This window comes from Lampetra fluviatilis, chromosome 1, assembly GCF_964198595.1.
Source record: "Lampetra fluviatilis chromosome 1, kcLamFluv1.1, whole genome shotgun sequence".
Classification (NCBI taxonomy): domain Eukaryota; kingdom Metazoa; phylum Chordata; class Hyperoartia; order Petromyzontiformes; family Petromyzontidae; genus Lampetra; species Lampetra fluviatilis.
This window is the reverse complement of record NC_136275.1, coordinates 33,561,606-33,577,506: the sequence shown is the minus strand read 5'-3', so window position 1 is coordinate 33,577,506 and position 15,901 is coordinate 33,561,606. Positions and strand designations below refer to the sequence as shown.

General features: G+C 42.7%; 1 protein-coding gene across 1 annotated transcript in view; it reads left to right on the top strand.

The window, feature by feature from the left end:
• The first annotated feature begins 4,259 nt into the window (after window positions 1-4,259).
• Window positions 4,260-15,901, top strand: part of ABAT (4-aminobutyrate aminotransferase) — a 64,700-nt gene continuing 53,058 nt past the window's right edge. Inside the window, exon 1 of the mRNA XM_078861176.1 lies at window positions 4,260-4,290. The gene's annotated coding sequence lies outside the window, so the exon portion shown is untranslated. The remainder of the gene's footprint in view (window positions 4,291-15,901) is intronic.

Here is a 15,901-nt window from a genome sequence, read left to right as displayed (position 1 = left end):
TTCGATACAGCCACATCTCGAAAGCTTCGAGCCTTTTTGTTGCTGTTATTGTCAGTGTCCACGTCTCAACTCCGTACAGCAAAATTGACCAGATGTAGCATTTCAGTGTGCGCAGTTTCAGTGATGTACTCAAGTTGCGGTCTGCAAGGAGTGTTTTCCATTTAATAAATGCTTGCCTTGCTTGTTCAATTCTGCTCTTGATTTCGACTTCATGGTTCAACTGATCGTCAATGATTACACCAAGGTATTTAAATCGGTGTACTTGTTCCAATTTTTCGCTACCAAGCTTGATTGTTATTTCGCTTGTAGTTCGGCTGACCTTCATAACCTTTGTTTTCTTTTTATTAATTCGTAAGCCCCATATTTGACTCTCTGTGGCAACCTCGTCCAAGATTTGTTGTAGGTCTTGTTCCGAATCGGCCAGCAGTGCAGTGTCGTCGGCATACCTGATGTTGTTGATGTATTGTCCATTGACTTTAATACCAATGTTTTTATCTGCTAGTGTTCGATCAAAAATCTGCTCCGAGTAGATGTTGAAAAGACTGGGTGAAAGTGGGCAGCCTTGTCGTACACCTTTTTGTATTGGTGTTGGGTCTGTAAATTCGTTGTCATATCGGAGTTGGGCTGTTTGCTTCCAATAAAGAGCAATGATGAAGTTGATGTCGTTTTTATCTAGTCCCAGTTGTTTTAATAGAGCTGCTAGTCGGTCGTGGTCGACTGAGTCAAAGGCTTTCTCGTAATCTATGAAGCAGATGTACACTTCTTTCTGATGTTCGTAGCATCGCTGTAGTAGTATCTGTAGACAGAAGATTGCTTCTCTTGTGCCTAGTCCTTTGCAGAAGCCAAACTGTGTGTTCTTCAATGCATTTTCGCATGTGGAGCGTATGCGCTGTTGGATCACCTTCAGGAAGACTTTCAGCACGTGGCTCATCAAGCTTATCAGTCTGTAGTCCTCGCATTTCCGGCTTGTTGCTTTCTTTGGTATGGCCACAAAGATGGATTGTAGCCAGTCGGATGGAATTTTATTGCCATTGTATATTTGATTGTACCAATTAGTCAGTTGTCGTATGTTGTTACTGTCTAATAGTTTGAGCAATTCTACATGGATTGTGTCGGGCCCGCACGCTTTGCCTGACTTAGCTGTTTTGATTGCATGTTCTACTTCTGATGTTAAAATGTGTAGAGCGTCTTTCGACATCTGTTGGTCTTTTTCTGCAGGTGTTCTCATGGCGCCATAGAGCTTGTGTATATAGTTTGTCCAGGTGTTCATTTTTTCTTGTTTATTTAGGATTGGTTGGTTGTTGTCCGCATACAAGGTAGCTGTTGGGGCTGGTCTGTAGATGTTACCAGCTTCTTTGAGCTTCTTGTGCAGAGTAAAATTGTCATGTTTTTTAATTAGTTCTTCAATCTCGGCGCATTGTTCTTCCATCCACTTTTCTTTTGCCTGTCGGATTGCTTCTCTGATCTTCTGTTGCATTTGTTTGTACTTCTCCAAGTTGTTGTTTTTGTACATTCTTCGTTGGCTCATTAGATCGAGAATACAATGTGTCATCCATCGTTGTTTCTTTTTCGGTGGCTGATGTCCCAGCATGACTTCTGTTGTTTCTGTGATGCATTGTTTGAACGAGCGCCAGTACTCCTGAACATCTGCTGTTTCTGTTGTTATTGAGCGGATGCTATCGTTGAGATGTTGCTGTACTTGTTTTTTATCGGCGCTGTTCTTCAGTTTCTCCAGGTCTGCTCGTCTCGTCTTTGTACATTGTATTGATCGCAATTTGAGTCTTATTGTAGCTGTTACTGGGTTATGATCTGACGCTATATCGGCTCCAGGGTAGGTTTTTGCTGTAATCACACTGGACTTAAACCTGATGTTAATTAGGATATAATCGATTTGGTTCCTGACGATGTTGTTGTCGGAGTCTTGCGGCGAGGTCCACGTGTACAGTCGTCGAGGTGGTAATTGGAACCACGTGTTAGCAATACTGAAACGTTCTTCTTGGCAGAATTGAACCAGTCTGTCGCCTCGTTCATTCCTTGTTCCTAGTCCGTGTTCTCCGACAATGTTCTGCATTCGACCGTGGCCAACCTTGGCATTGAAATCGCCGAGGATTATAGTGATGTCTTGCTTCTTCAGCGGCTTCAGCGTGTTGGTTAGTTGCTTATAGAACGATTCGATTTCATGATCTTGTTTATCTGCTGTTGGAGCATAAACCTGTAGAATGTTCACGTTGACTTTGTTGCCTGCTAATTGTAGTAGTGCTATTCGTTCTGATACTGGGGTAAAGTTGTTGACTTTATTCGCTAATTTCTTGTGTACTATAAAGGCGACACCGTATGTTTGTTTGGTGTTTTCTTCTCCTCCGGAGCAGAAGATGTGGTGTTCGCTCGATATAAACTTTTTTGTTCCAGGCCATTTAGTTTCGCTTAGACCGATTATGTTGATTTTAAGTCGATCCATTTCTTGTATGACATTGGCTAGTTTTCCTGCTTGAAGTAAACTTCTAACGTTCCAAGTTGCTACTTTGAAAGGGTTCTTTGACACAAGCTCGGAGATTCTTAGCACCCCTGTCCTATTTAAAGGACGCCGATACTCAGGGCCTTTGTTGATTTTGCTTGTCATCATTGAAGTTTTCAAGGGAGCAATAATCCAAGTAGTTTCCCGTTGCTTTCTTGGATCACCATTTATTTGAAAAGGTCATGTGGGGACCTTTCGAAACGGGTTTTGTCTGACGTCTCCACTGAAGTCTTCCCGCCTTGGGTGACCCTTCTGAGAGCACTAGGCTCTCGACGGTATAGCGATCAGCTTCTCAGACGTACACAAACTCTCTCGCCGCGTTAAGGCACCGTTTCTCGAGAGAGCTATGGGGTTCACAGATATGCAATTAAACACATTACTGCGGAGGGAGCTGGTAGGAACGTTGGGTTGCTCGGTCAATGGCCAGGGTCAACGGCGGCGTAGTGTATTCCGCAAATATGACCGACTGTGAGGGCGGGCACAAGCCGGCGTGAGTAGGTTAAACGTTGAGTTTTATAAGGGGACCACGGGGTGACCAGCCCCTCCCCACCCAGCCCCACCCTCCCCACGCAGCCCCTCCCCACCCAGCCCCACCCCTCCCACCCCCCACCCAGCCCCACCCAGCCCCTCCCCACCCTCCCCTCCCCATCCAGCCCCACCCAGCCCCTCCCCACCCTCCCCTCCCCACCCAGCCCCTCCCTTCCCACCCTCCCCTCCCCACCCTCCCCTCTCCACCCAGCCTCACCCCTCCCATTTTTGGATGCACGACGGACGGACGGACACAATAATCCCCTGTGGGCTGGTGTAACCAGGAGGTTCCTACCAGTATTATTCGTGTGCCAGGTGTTGTGAAGGTATTGAATGATCAGACCCAGGAACATTCGCTGAATGTGTAGACATGTTCGGGCTGGTCGTGTTTATGATTGCTCAGGATAATCGTGTTTGTTTATCCGGTTAGATGATGTGAGCGAATGATCTGAACGAGGAATGGACTTGCAGTCTATGTTGCCTCCAGTGTGTATAAAACTAATTCTGTTTTGTCGGAAATCACAAGTAACAATTTTTTTCAGCTTTGTGTTTTTTTTATCGTTCATTATAACTGTTAAACTTTGCGAAAAGATGGCATTCAAAGGGGGGGGGGTGTCGGTGACATTTTAACCACTGGCATCGTCAACCGCGTTATTCAGAGAAGTGTCAATTAAGGTCAACCAAACAGCCTAATTACTCGGGTGGTGCGCGTAAAGCCACATTTTGGCCACCCCTAGGTGCGATTAAAACCACATTTCTTCAGTACTGTATTCTCCCATGTGCTGCAGGATTGCTATCTTACACATTTCACAAACGTACAAAGTAACGTTGTTACAGAAGTTCTGAATTTGTTGCTATATTCACTGTATTTAGTGATTAAGGTAGTTAATTCGATTAATAGGATCGCATCACACGCCCGGTGGTAATTAACCACAACGCTTCAACTACGAGTCAACGTGGCGGGCTCATTGATAAATCGAATCATTCACAAAACATCGATGACTCGAAATTCCCTGGTGGGTGCGTTTCAGGTCATCGGGGAGAGTTAAGTTGGAAAAGCTTTGGGAGCGGTGCATTTGGAACGCATTCCATGTTTTATATAATCTAATCACCGGAATAATAACATCCGTTCTAGGCAACAGAGGGTTGTTTTTGTGTCGCTGCGACTGCTGCTGCTTTCATCTGAAGATTCCAGCGAGGAGCTTGGCCTGACTGCCTTTCTTTCCCTGCTCTCCATACAAAAAAAGGTACATACAGAACCAAAAGGTTTGGTAATTATTGTTGTTGTTGAACAAGCAAATGTTACAATGTTGTGACTTGGACAAACAGGAATCTATGAAACGGTGACGATAAAATAGAGAGAATGTGGTGGTAATGATGGCAATAATGCTCGCGCAAGATTTCCGCAAGTGAATGCGGTCTGCATTGTAAGCAGGGCTGGCGTTTTGGCGTTACACTCACTGTGCTTGCTGATCTATGTGTGTGTGCTTGGACTAATCCTAGCATTGTGTAAGGAAAATGACGTTGTTCTTGTAAAAATATGCGAGTGTCCACGTGTATGCTGTACTCTGTTCACTGTGTGTGTGTGAATATAAGCGATTGTGCGTTTAGATCGGTGTGTGTGCTTGTGCGTTTCAGGGAGTACGGGGTTTTATTTCTGTTATCAACGCTTGCACATGTCCATGGCGTGGCTCGCCGATCTTGGGTGTTGACGAGGTCGGCTCGGCCTGAACATGAGCACTTAGTGCGATGTAAACACGCCAGCACAGTTCACGTGTTGGTCTCTGTGTTCTGGCTAAACTCGGTTCATGCGTAACACCAGGATCTCTGCCAGCGAGTATTTGACGCTTCACGTGGCTTCAAAGTGCACCTAGCCTGGCACAAACTCTGCGGTGACGTCGTCATAACTTCGTGGTGGCTGTTGTGGTTGTTATACAGTACTGGACTGCATTCTTTTCACATGCTGTGGGTGTGTTAAATCGAATTTGTCAATGACTTGAGCATGTGTATGGGGATGTAATCTGTACGTCATGTGTGCTAGAATAATTATGTGTATCCACCTTCCTAGGAATCTATGTTGTGTGAATGAAACAATGTTTTATTTACGTGTGAATAGCCAAATAGGTGTTTATCGTATCCATACTACTGTAGTTCTGTTTGGTTGTTCACCACTGAGCCACTTTTCTTGGTGTTGGCGATTTAATTATGAAGTGGAGAACGTGGGCATTTAGACCCAATCGGCCGAAATACCTCGTTAAATTATAACATCTCCCTCTATTGGACTTAAGGAAAACATACCTAACTAATTTAGAAACCCTTTCTTTAAAAAGAGCCATTCATCTCTATGCTAATTTGGTGAGATGATACGGTTTATTAATCGATTACCAGGAATGCTTTGACAATCCAGCAATGTGGCTGTAAGTTGGGTAGCCAGTGGATAATGAAACTCGGTGCTCCGTCCATGCAATGAACCACTGCTGCGAAGATTCGGGTTTAAATCTGGGCCCCCCCAAGAGCAAAATAGTAACCAGTGACCACACAAACAAAAACACGGTACAGTTTGATGTTTGATTTAATATGGTAAAGACCAGGGGTCGGAAACCAAAAGAACAAGAGCCCTTTTTTCTAATTCAGTAAAAAAACTTTTCAATAACCACAATCATCATGCCTGTAAGCGTCTCGCTTATTACAGACCAGTTCAGACCTTATCGATCGCCCCGTGCCCTTATAAATCCAACGTTCATCCTATAAAGTCCCATCGCAAGGGAGAAAAACAAATAGACAAAACACATGTACTCAATTTCCCTATATAAGAATGCGGGTAAACCATATGGGTTGACAGGTATGTGCAATGCATGTGAACACGAGAAGGTCTTCAGTAAATACGTCACGAAGCGGTTCTTCATGAGCCGCAGGTTTGCAAACCCGAGCATAGACCAACGACAGAGGTAGCAAACGGCTTTTGATTCCTTACCCATACCCGTACCCGGCCGCACCAGGGTCGCAAACGAGTACCCGTACCCGGCCGTACCCGTACCCTACCCGTACTCGGCCGGGCAGGGTACGGGTATCGGGTACCTGATTGCGACCTCTGGGATGAAGCCATGTTGCAGGCGCGGGTGGGTTGATTCTAGGAACTTAAATTGTGAGAAGAGACAAGACGTTGGGAAATGAGTGACAAACAGTTACTCACCAGTGACTCACGGTCTACCCGTACCCGGCCGCACCAGGGTCGCAAACGGGTACCCGTACCCGGCCGGGTACGGGTAGCCGAGTATCGGGTAGGGTACGGGTATCGGGTACCCGGTTGCGACCTCTGACCAACGATGGGGTTGCTTGGTCGAAAATATTGATGACAACCTGGTCGGAGGGCATGAGGTTTAGCGCCACCTGATGTGTGCATACGTAGAAGTCCATTGGAGAGGACAAGTCAAGTTGTGCAGTGATTACGTCTGCGAATGTTCCTTGGTGAAGAAGATTCTCTGCTGCCAGTAGAAGGGTGGTCTGAAATGGACACCTTTGCAATGTGATATCTAATTACCTAGGTCAAAGCGACTCTGAGCTCAATTATACATTAGGCAGTGTTCATCTCAGTTTTCTCAGTTTCTCACTTTCATTTATTTGGTACAAGCCTTGTGAGCCATTCGGCTCTTGAATCGGGTGCAACCGCAACAAACAAAAAACTAAAACATAAAACAAAAACATTTGCAGTCCTGACCCAGTTTTGGAACTTCCAAATTTATGTGGTGGCACTCTCTCATCCAACACTAACTTTTGATTGTCGTGATGTATGTTAGTTTAAATGCAAAGAAACAAAAGCAAGTTGTAAATAAACGTTCAGTACTGGTGTATTGTTACATCACAGGATTGTGAAATGTGGCGATGGCTTGGAGAGACCTTCATCCAGCAGTAGATTGGTCATGGCTGACCATGCTGCTGAAGTAAACACAAGTTGTTTAAGTTACTGTAACGTACATGGTTAATTAAAACTGCAAGACTTGAAGTTCAAATGGAAAATAATAATTTTTGGCCCATTTTTTGCAGGGAGATTTGATGTATTATGCAGATAATAGAGCCTTAATTTAAACTGACCGCCCCAGTCCATGGCAACAAACATTTGTGTATATTTTATACTGGATGTGGATCTCTCTTTACACTTTAGTTAATTCCTATAATAAATATTTTCAACATTTTTACCATCCAATCCAAATAGGACCCAGCTGAAATCTCCAACACTTGGTTTGGCTTTGAGGATTACCGTACTCTTAACGTTAATTGTCAGCAACTAATATATTAAAAGTTTAAAACTTTCATTTACATCCCTCTGTGATGATTACAATCGGTACCACTTTACGGGAAGTAGTCTGTGGTCGCCATAGCAATGTGAAACTTCTCAAACTGGTTCAATGCCATCAACAGACAAGTGGCGCCCACATTGCTTGGTGTGATCAGGGATTAACTTTTTTTGCCTTAATAACATTTTCAGTACGTGTCTGTGCATGTCGGACTTTTAGCCTTACCTGACTTCTGCCAGAGAGGTGATGTAATTGCTCAAAGTGTTTAATGATGAGCATGCGCCATGCCAAGATATCACTTTTATTGGAAACACAAAGCTTTGCGGACAGTTTCTTTTCTGCTATTTTTGACCTCTCTTCTTACAAAGTGCATTTTAGAATTGCCCTTTAAAAAGTTTGGCTCTCCTGTGCTGCACGCGAACACTCATTACTTTGTAACACATTCGTTATCCGTTGACTGAGAGGGCAAAGTACAATCCTGGTAAGTCTATAAACACATTTTATCTACTGTACTGACCTTTCAAATTAGCTTTTTTTTAAATAAATATTACCTGTTTTTAAAGTGACACTTTTGTTCAGATGACGTTGGTTCCCTAGCTTGTAGTGTCTCAGTGTGTGCTATTTCAGATGAATGTGTTGGATTTGGTGGTGTCTTTTAGAGACTTTTATTGATTTCCACAAGGGTTAGCTCATGATCCAAGTTGAACCAAGTCTTAACATTGCGCATTTTGCAAGGCTATGACAAGGCAGCATGCGAAAAGCTCAAATCGGTATACAGTGCAGTGTTCGCAATTTCTTTTATGTTTAGGCTTTGACTTAATTGCTGTTTTCTGTACCTCTAAAAATAAATGTCATACATTGAGTTATTGATACTGTGCAATCAATAACATTGTGTAAAACTAAATGTTTTTCAAAAAACCATTCATCAATCTGCTGATAAAAAAAGAGAATCACGATAGCACCTGAAGACGGTTTGCTTGTGTGGCGATCATAACGTCATGATCTATTATTAATTTTCTACCTACGTGACTTCACCAAAATAACCAAAGAGTATGGATTCCTGCAGTCACGAAAGCTTCAAATCAAGATTGATAGCACCTTGCAAAGGATACCGGCAATAAAACATCATGACACACAACATGGCTGTGCTAAGCTATCGCAGTTCAAACAACAGCATACATCTTGGGAAAATCCAGAAACAAGACTGAATGAAATTTGCTGGTCCATTCCACCATCTGAGCACCCGTCCCAGCCCAAACAACACAAACCCCACCGACTGCACATCCTCCACCCCAGAAGAGGCCCCATACTTCAATCACACGCGCTCCAGTTTCCCCAGATACAGTCCCAGCAAATTCCAAAGCGGACAGATTTCGGCAGGTCAGCAGATCACAAATAGCCCATGGGCCAAGGCTTTGAATCCGTTTGTATCTACCAGCTTCAGTAGCACATGTACTGCCTAATTTCAGCCAGAAAAGTCTAACGTGATTCCAAAATTCCATATAAAATAACATGTCCAATTACAGAAGTTACACTTTAACAAGAAAAACACGAGGAAAGAAAACCAAAAGCCTTGGTAGTGCAATTTTTCACACTAACCACCATATTTCAACAATATTGGAATTGCACATAGCAATCATCGCCCCTGCTGGCAGGCTAATAACCACTTGCAAGCCAGTACTTCAGTCACTTGGTACCGCGCTGGGACAGCTGCCACTGGAGGTGCTCTTCGAATGTTTGAGATGACATGTGACGTTAAGATGCTTTGAGTTGCTGGGACATTTAAGCACCTTTACTAAGTGCAAATATTATCTAGGTTATGGTGAGGAGGGTGGTTCCCTTAAATGCAGCTATTTTACTGGTTATTTCAATTACATACAGAACTGTAATTGACAGTACACGTTTCCGTGACAAGTCCTGACACTGGTAGAAAATTGGTATTTTATTGATGTTTTCCAGAGAAAATACATTTAATAGTAGATGTTTTATGTGGGCCCGATTTAGATTTTTGGGAACGCAAGTTTTTTAGGTCCGCATTAGCCCTGTGCCGGGTCTTCTCCAGCACTTTGGTCAAACACGAGGGAAATAGGTTCACAAAGGGACAAGTTTGAAGGTTTATTACTCTACTAGGAATGTGGTCAGGCCATAAAGATGTATGGGTTGATGCAATGACTGTGGTCTATATTTGACACCTTATTGCCAATAGAGGTTAAATACATCATGAAACGTAACTATGTTAACAAATAAGAGATTTTTTAACACTTGTGGTCGATGCTCTTCCTGATAATTTGATACTTCATGTACAGCGATAGGTGCCCGTCAAAGATTACATTTGAATGTCTGTTTCCAAAGCGAACTGTCTTGTACTGTAAGGTGGACTTGCAGACCCTGTTAAGTCATTCGCAATAGTAAGCTGCTGTGTGCTGGGCCCATTGGCACAAGTGTCGAATGAAAAAATACATCTGACATTCTTCTGCCTTAAAGCAACGCGCCTTATAAAACAATCGGTAGAGTACTTTTTGGAAATGGATAAAGAATCTCAATGGGCTTTCACCCAGGACATTAATTATGCAGTAATGTATATTGGCCATAGGTTATACCAGATAATCCATAGTCAATTCACTTGAAATTCATCCATTTTCATGATGTCTCGGAAGCAAAGCAGGGGGTAATACTGGATTGTGCTTGGATGTGTGGTCACCAAGCACACAGGTTTATTGAGAATAAAGATACACAATTATATACTATGGAAGCCGACATACTTCATATAAAAAAGAAATTTTTCATAGAGCACAGCAGATTAAATGAAAGAAGTCTAAAGTTTCACGATAAATGAATTTTAATGAAAAATAAATTGGGGAAATTGCCTCTACGGTTGCATGCAGTCATCTAGTTATGAGACTTTAATATTCAAAAATGTCAATGAATCACAATAATATACTGTATTGCAGTATGTTGCTCAAGAGGATCCAGCTTGGAATATTAGCACATTATTATTAGAGCGAATAAAATCAGCATTCCAGGTAAGAAAATCGAACTCGACAGGTTTTGTAGCTCAGAATCATACTTGCTGTTCTGCCTCCGAGACCTCATCTGCCTGTCTACGCAACATGCGATTTTACTGCACTGTTCTCGGCTGTTCACCACGTCTCCCCTCAGCTTATAACATGATACTGGTAGGAACCTCCTGGTTACACCAGCCCACAGGGGATTATTGTGTCCGTCCATCCGTCGTGCAGGGAGGGGCTGGGTGGGGAGGGGTTGGGTGGGGAGGGGCTGGGTGGGGAGGGGAGGGGCTGGGTGGGGAGGGTGGGGCTGGGTGGGGACTGGGGAGGGTGGGGTGGGGCTGGGTGGGGAGGGTGGGGCTGGGTGGGGGGTGGGGCTGGGTGGGGAGGGTGGGGCTGGGTGGGGAGGGTGGGGCTGGGTGGGGGGTGGGGCTGGGTGGGGAGGGGCTGGTCACCCCGTGGTGCCCTTATAAAACTCAACGTTTAACCTACTCACACCGGCTTGTGCCCGCCCTCAGTCGGGCATATTAACGGAATACACCACGCCGCCATTGACCCTGGCCATTGACCGAGCAACCCAACGTTCCTACCAGCTCCCTCCGCAGGAATGTGTTATCCATGGTGTTCGTTTATCTAAGAAATACCCATTCTAAACCCTGCTTAGATTCAGAGATCTGACGAGAGCAGGCACATTAAATGTCGTCTTAGTGACCCTACCATAGGAATGTGCATCGCCCTATGTGTATACAGTATATGGTGAATGCGTAGTGAATGAGACCCATTCATAATTTGGAATGAGCTTTCTGATTCTGTTGTAATTATTGCTTCAATTGAATTTTTAAATCGTGTTAAAAAAACTATCTTTTTCAAAATGTTTAAAACAAATATCCGTATTAATGTTACTATTCACATTTAATGATCTGATTACCTTTTTTAAGTTTCATATTTATTTGTTTCAAACCGTAATATATCTCATCCTCACAGACATCTTTATCAATTATTGCATTCAATGTATGCAGTTCCTCACTAAAGCCACTGCAAAAAATCATTTTACGGTATTATTTCTGCCTCCACTACTATTAATGCGGTTGTGCAAGTGCAGAAATTTGGCACGCAGTTGGAGGTTTGTGAAATACCTCTCTCTGGGTCTGTTTGTCCATCCCAGTCACTATCTGGGGCAGAGAAAACCGGCTTGTTCCAGTTTCACTTGGCAGTGGGAAAGGCCTTTGATGGGAAACAGTGGAGAGAATCAGGGGGAATCTTTTTTTTTAAAGGCCAATGTAAAAAAAATGGTTGGGGTAACGTTTTTTACTGCAGGATTTTATCCTTATGTTACTCTGAAAGGGGTGGGTGGGATTTGGCACGTCTGCTACACATTTTACAGCAATTGGCGAAGAGGCCCATTGGAAGGGGTTTGTTGTGCATGGAATTTTGGAGCACTTAAGGTTACGCAAAAAATATTCGTCCGGTATAGCCTTACACACTGTTGCAGCAAGTGCTATTAGTAAGCATCTATTAGAGTCAGCATGACACATGAGGTGGGAGGGGGGCAGCACGGCCCTTGGACTTTCTGGTGCTGTTCGTGCTGTTTGCACAATGTACCAAGTATGTACTCAATCTTGGCTGAATTGATCTAGGGGAGGGCCAAGTCACTATTCCTTTTTATCTTAGAGCTGAATTTTTTAAAGAAAAAAAATTAACCCGTAAAAACAAAGTTTTTCACTATAAATCCTTTATATGCGTGGCGGCTAGAGTCCTCTCGTCCTCTGGCTTGAGATGGCTGCCACCTATGGGTCAGATGATTGTCTGCCAGCATTAAGCAATTGGTAATTAAATATTTTTAAAAAATGCCCTAAACAGTGTAAAATTTTGGAAAAAAATTTTCACGAAAATTAATTGTCATGCACAACGAGTCTGTGTGGAAAATGTCAGCTCGATTGGATCACGGGAAGTGGGTTAAAAAACGACCGAAAGATTTACACGGTCGTAAGCAAGCAAGCAAGCAAACTTAATATAAAGGATTTAAAAACAAATGGTATGAAGGTAATCTGTCAAACTGAGAGATTCTGGAGAAATGTCCCATTCCACTCTACTACCACCAGGCTGCCTTGTTGAAAACTCATGGTGTTGTGAACTGTAGGGGGACTCTAAATGCAACCATATGGCTTTGCTTTCCTGAAATATAATTTGGGATTGTCTAACAAAATGAGATGCCAAAAACACCTCTCAGTTATCAATTCTCATTAAAATGTCCTTTACAAATACTTTCACTAAAATATCTGCAAACGAAACTGTGTTCAGGTAAATGGGCGTATCCTTTGAACTGGTTATGCAACGTAATTAATTCACCGGTTTAGCAGTGGTGTACAAGCACAAATAATAACTTGAAACCTCTGCATTAACAAGGCCTTATTGAAGAAATATTTGTTAACCAATTTATTCGGATATTTTCCGACTAAGGAGAGGCAGTTGGCAAAATATTAGCCTCATACTGATGATAATTTTCATTTATAAAGCTACTGTTTTGAATAAAGGTGCCATTAATCCACATTATGTGAATTACATTTCTTGCCATCTCAGACAAAAAATATGGAATTCTGAGAATTTCACTTCTTACTCCATATTATCAAGACTGACAGCCAAACTTAAGGCAGGATCCCCAACAATATACAGATAAGGAATTTATCATTATGTAGAATAGAAATTCAGGCAGAAAGAAGGAAATAGCTGTCCGAATTTACAATAGAGATACAGAGATAGAGGATGGACATCACTGGGTGACCGAGGGGCAGGAAGGGTACAACAAAGGGGGTGAGAATGGAATAATTAAATAAGATTGGAGAGTAATGGCAGGGGGAGATAAAAACAGAAATAGATTGGAAGATAGAAGGGGAGGGGGAGATAAGAAGGACAAGGCATAAAAAAACAAATGGGAGGAGACTGAAAGAGGGAGAAACTGAGAGGTGGGAGAGAAAGCAAGAAAATGTGAAAAGGAAAACAGAAAAATAAGATGGGTGATCGAATGGAGAAGCATCATGGGAAAGATATGGGAGGTATAGCTCTCTCATGTGTTTTGGGTTGTTCACTTCGTGTTCAGCACGATGTCAGACATTTAACTCCACATGCTGGGAGCAATGCAGCAAAGAAAATTAAGAACTATGCTGTAGATATCGGGGAAGGTCGAAAGGTCATGGCTTGACAGAAAACAAATGCTGACCTTGATGAAACGAATATGCCAATGTAGTGTATTGCACTTGGTCCAAGGCTTTAAACCCTGCCCGAAAGAACTCTTCTCAGTTGACACAAATTGGGATTATTTTAAATGCCTTTTGAACAAAAGTGGATACGGTGTTTGTTATGAATTTTGGATTATCGTATAAATAAAACTAAAACCGGAAAGCATTTTTCACTGTTCACCCATTATGGCACCAGCACTCCTCCATGGGTCCGCAGAATGTTTGATCACCCGTCATAGACCGACAACCAGGGAAAGGAGTCTGAAGAGGGAGAGGATGAAGAAAGCGAGAGGGTGAGAAACAGGAGGGGGGGAGGTCCCTTCACCCAGAGGAGGTTGTCATGGAAACAGCGAGGTTTGGCAAAGTGCCTGCAGGGTCATTGCACATTCAAAGTAAAGGTGACTAACAGCCTTTGATATTTTTTTGGACATTACCACAATGTATTTTAAACTCCTTTACTAAATGAATGCAGCAGAATCTCATCAGTCCTGGCTCATTAAGTTTTCTTCATATGCATTTGCATTCAGTGAGACAGTGTTAGTTTTAATCCGTTTTAACCCAGACGAGACAATATACAGTATTTACACGCCTGGGTTTAATGAACTGTGCTGTGATCCTAGGAATGTGGATACACATTTTGGCTGGAATGTGCATCATACATGGCAAATGGCATCTACAACTCTGGTTTCATCATCCCCTGAGCTGGTGGGTAAAATCTGACTTGTAACACTGTGTAACAATTTATTCTTTGTTCCTTCCTGGGTAGTAAATGTTATTTCGTAATTGCGTATGCCTCAAAAGTACAGAAAATGGCTATTATTCCCCACAAACTTTGCTTTTGTGACCAGGACAGTGATATTTTGAAATTGACCTATTTTCATTGAGAAAACGAGAGATTTTGTGTCTTATCGTTCAAATAAAGTCAGAAAAAAACAACATATGAATCAAAATGAACATCTATTTATACTAAAGTAATGCAAAAATTACTACAAAAGATTTAGACACCAAGGCACACTACCACAGGTGGGACTGGCCACAGCGGACCGAGTTCTTTGTGGGGAGGAACAACGTCAAGTGGGAGCCACTGGTGGACCCCCAGAAGGTGCTGATGCCACCACTGCACATCAAATTGGGCCTTATGAAACAATTTGTCAGAGCTGTAGATAAGGAGTCGGCAGCCTTCAAGTACCTTCAAGACTTCTTCCCTAAGCTGTCTGAGGCAAAGGTCAAAGCCGGTTTCTTCGTCGGACCACAGATAAAGAAGATCCTGGAGTGCAATGAATTCCCCAAGAAGCTCACGAGTAAGGAGAAAGCGGCTTGGAACAGATTTGTCGCAGTGGTTCGTGGCTTCCTGGGCAATCACAAGGTCGAAAACTATGTGGAGCTGGTTGTGAAGATCTACGGCACAATGGGCTGTAGGATGTTCCTCAAAGTCCATATCCTCGGAGGAGCAAGGCGAGTGCTTTTACCAGGATATACTGGACTTTGAACGCCGCTACCAAGGACAGTATAACGAGAACATGATGAGAGACTACATTTGGGGGCTGATTCGTGAAAGTGATTTACAGTATAATTGTAAATCTCAAAAAACAACTCGCTTCTAAATCTTTGTAGTAATTTTTGTATTACTTTAGTAGAAATACATGTTAATTTTTATTCATATGTTCTTGTTTTCTGACTTTATGTGAACGAAAAGACACAAATTCGCCCGTTTTCTCATTGAAAAGAGGTAATTTTCTAAATATCACTGTCCTGGTAACAAAAGCAATGTTTATGGGGAATAATAGCCATTTTCTATACTTTTTAGGCATAAGCAATTACGAAATAACACTTACTACCCAGAACAAAAATTGTGTTACATAGTGTAATCATTTTCATTTTTGACATTTCATTTGAGTTCTTTTTTGGTGTGGGTTCTTGGACATGAAACAGCATCCTGGATGGCTGCCCGAAGTAAACACATTCCAACATTGTATAGTGAGCCGCTGAAAATCCAGCTGAAGTATATTAGGATTCATGTTATTCAACACTGTTTACAATGAACACGTCATTGGCAGTTATCTTTGCACAGTGGGCTATCTCACATGAAACCTTTGTGTTGCAGCAAAGAACCTTGGATTGGCACATGTTGTTGTTGGCCAATACTGTCAAGTCACTGATAGGGCAGTGCTGGCTAAAAACCATTGGTGAAAATTATCATGGCAGGGAGCAGTATCTCCATAGGAGGACCACTGTTAATTTCCCATGAAAAGTACACTTAATTGACAGTGGATTGGCCATCAGCTGACCAGTATGTGGACTTGCAACCTTCCAATTGTGAGG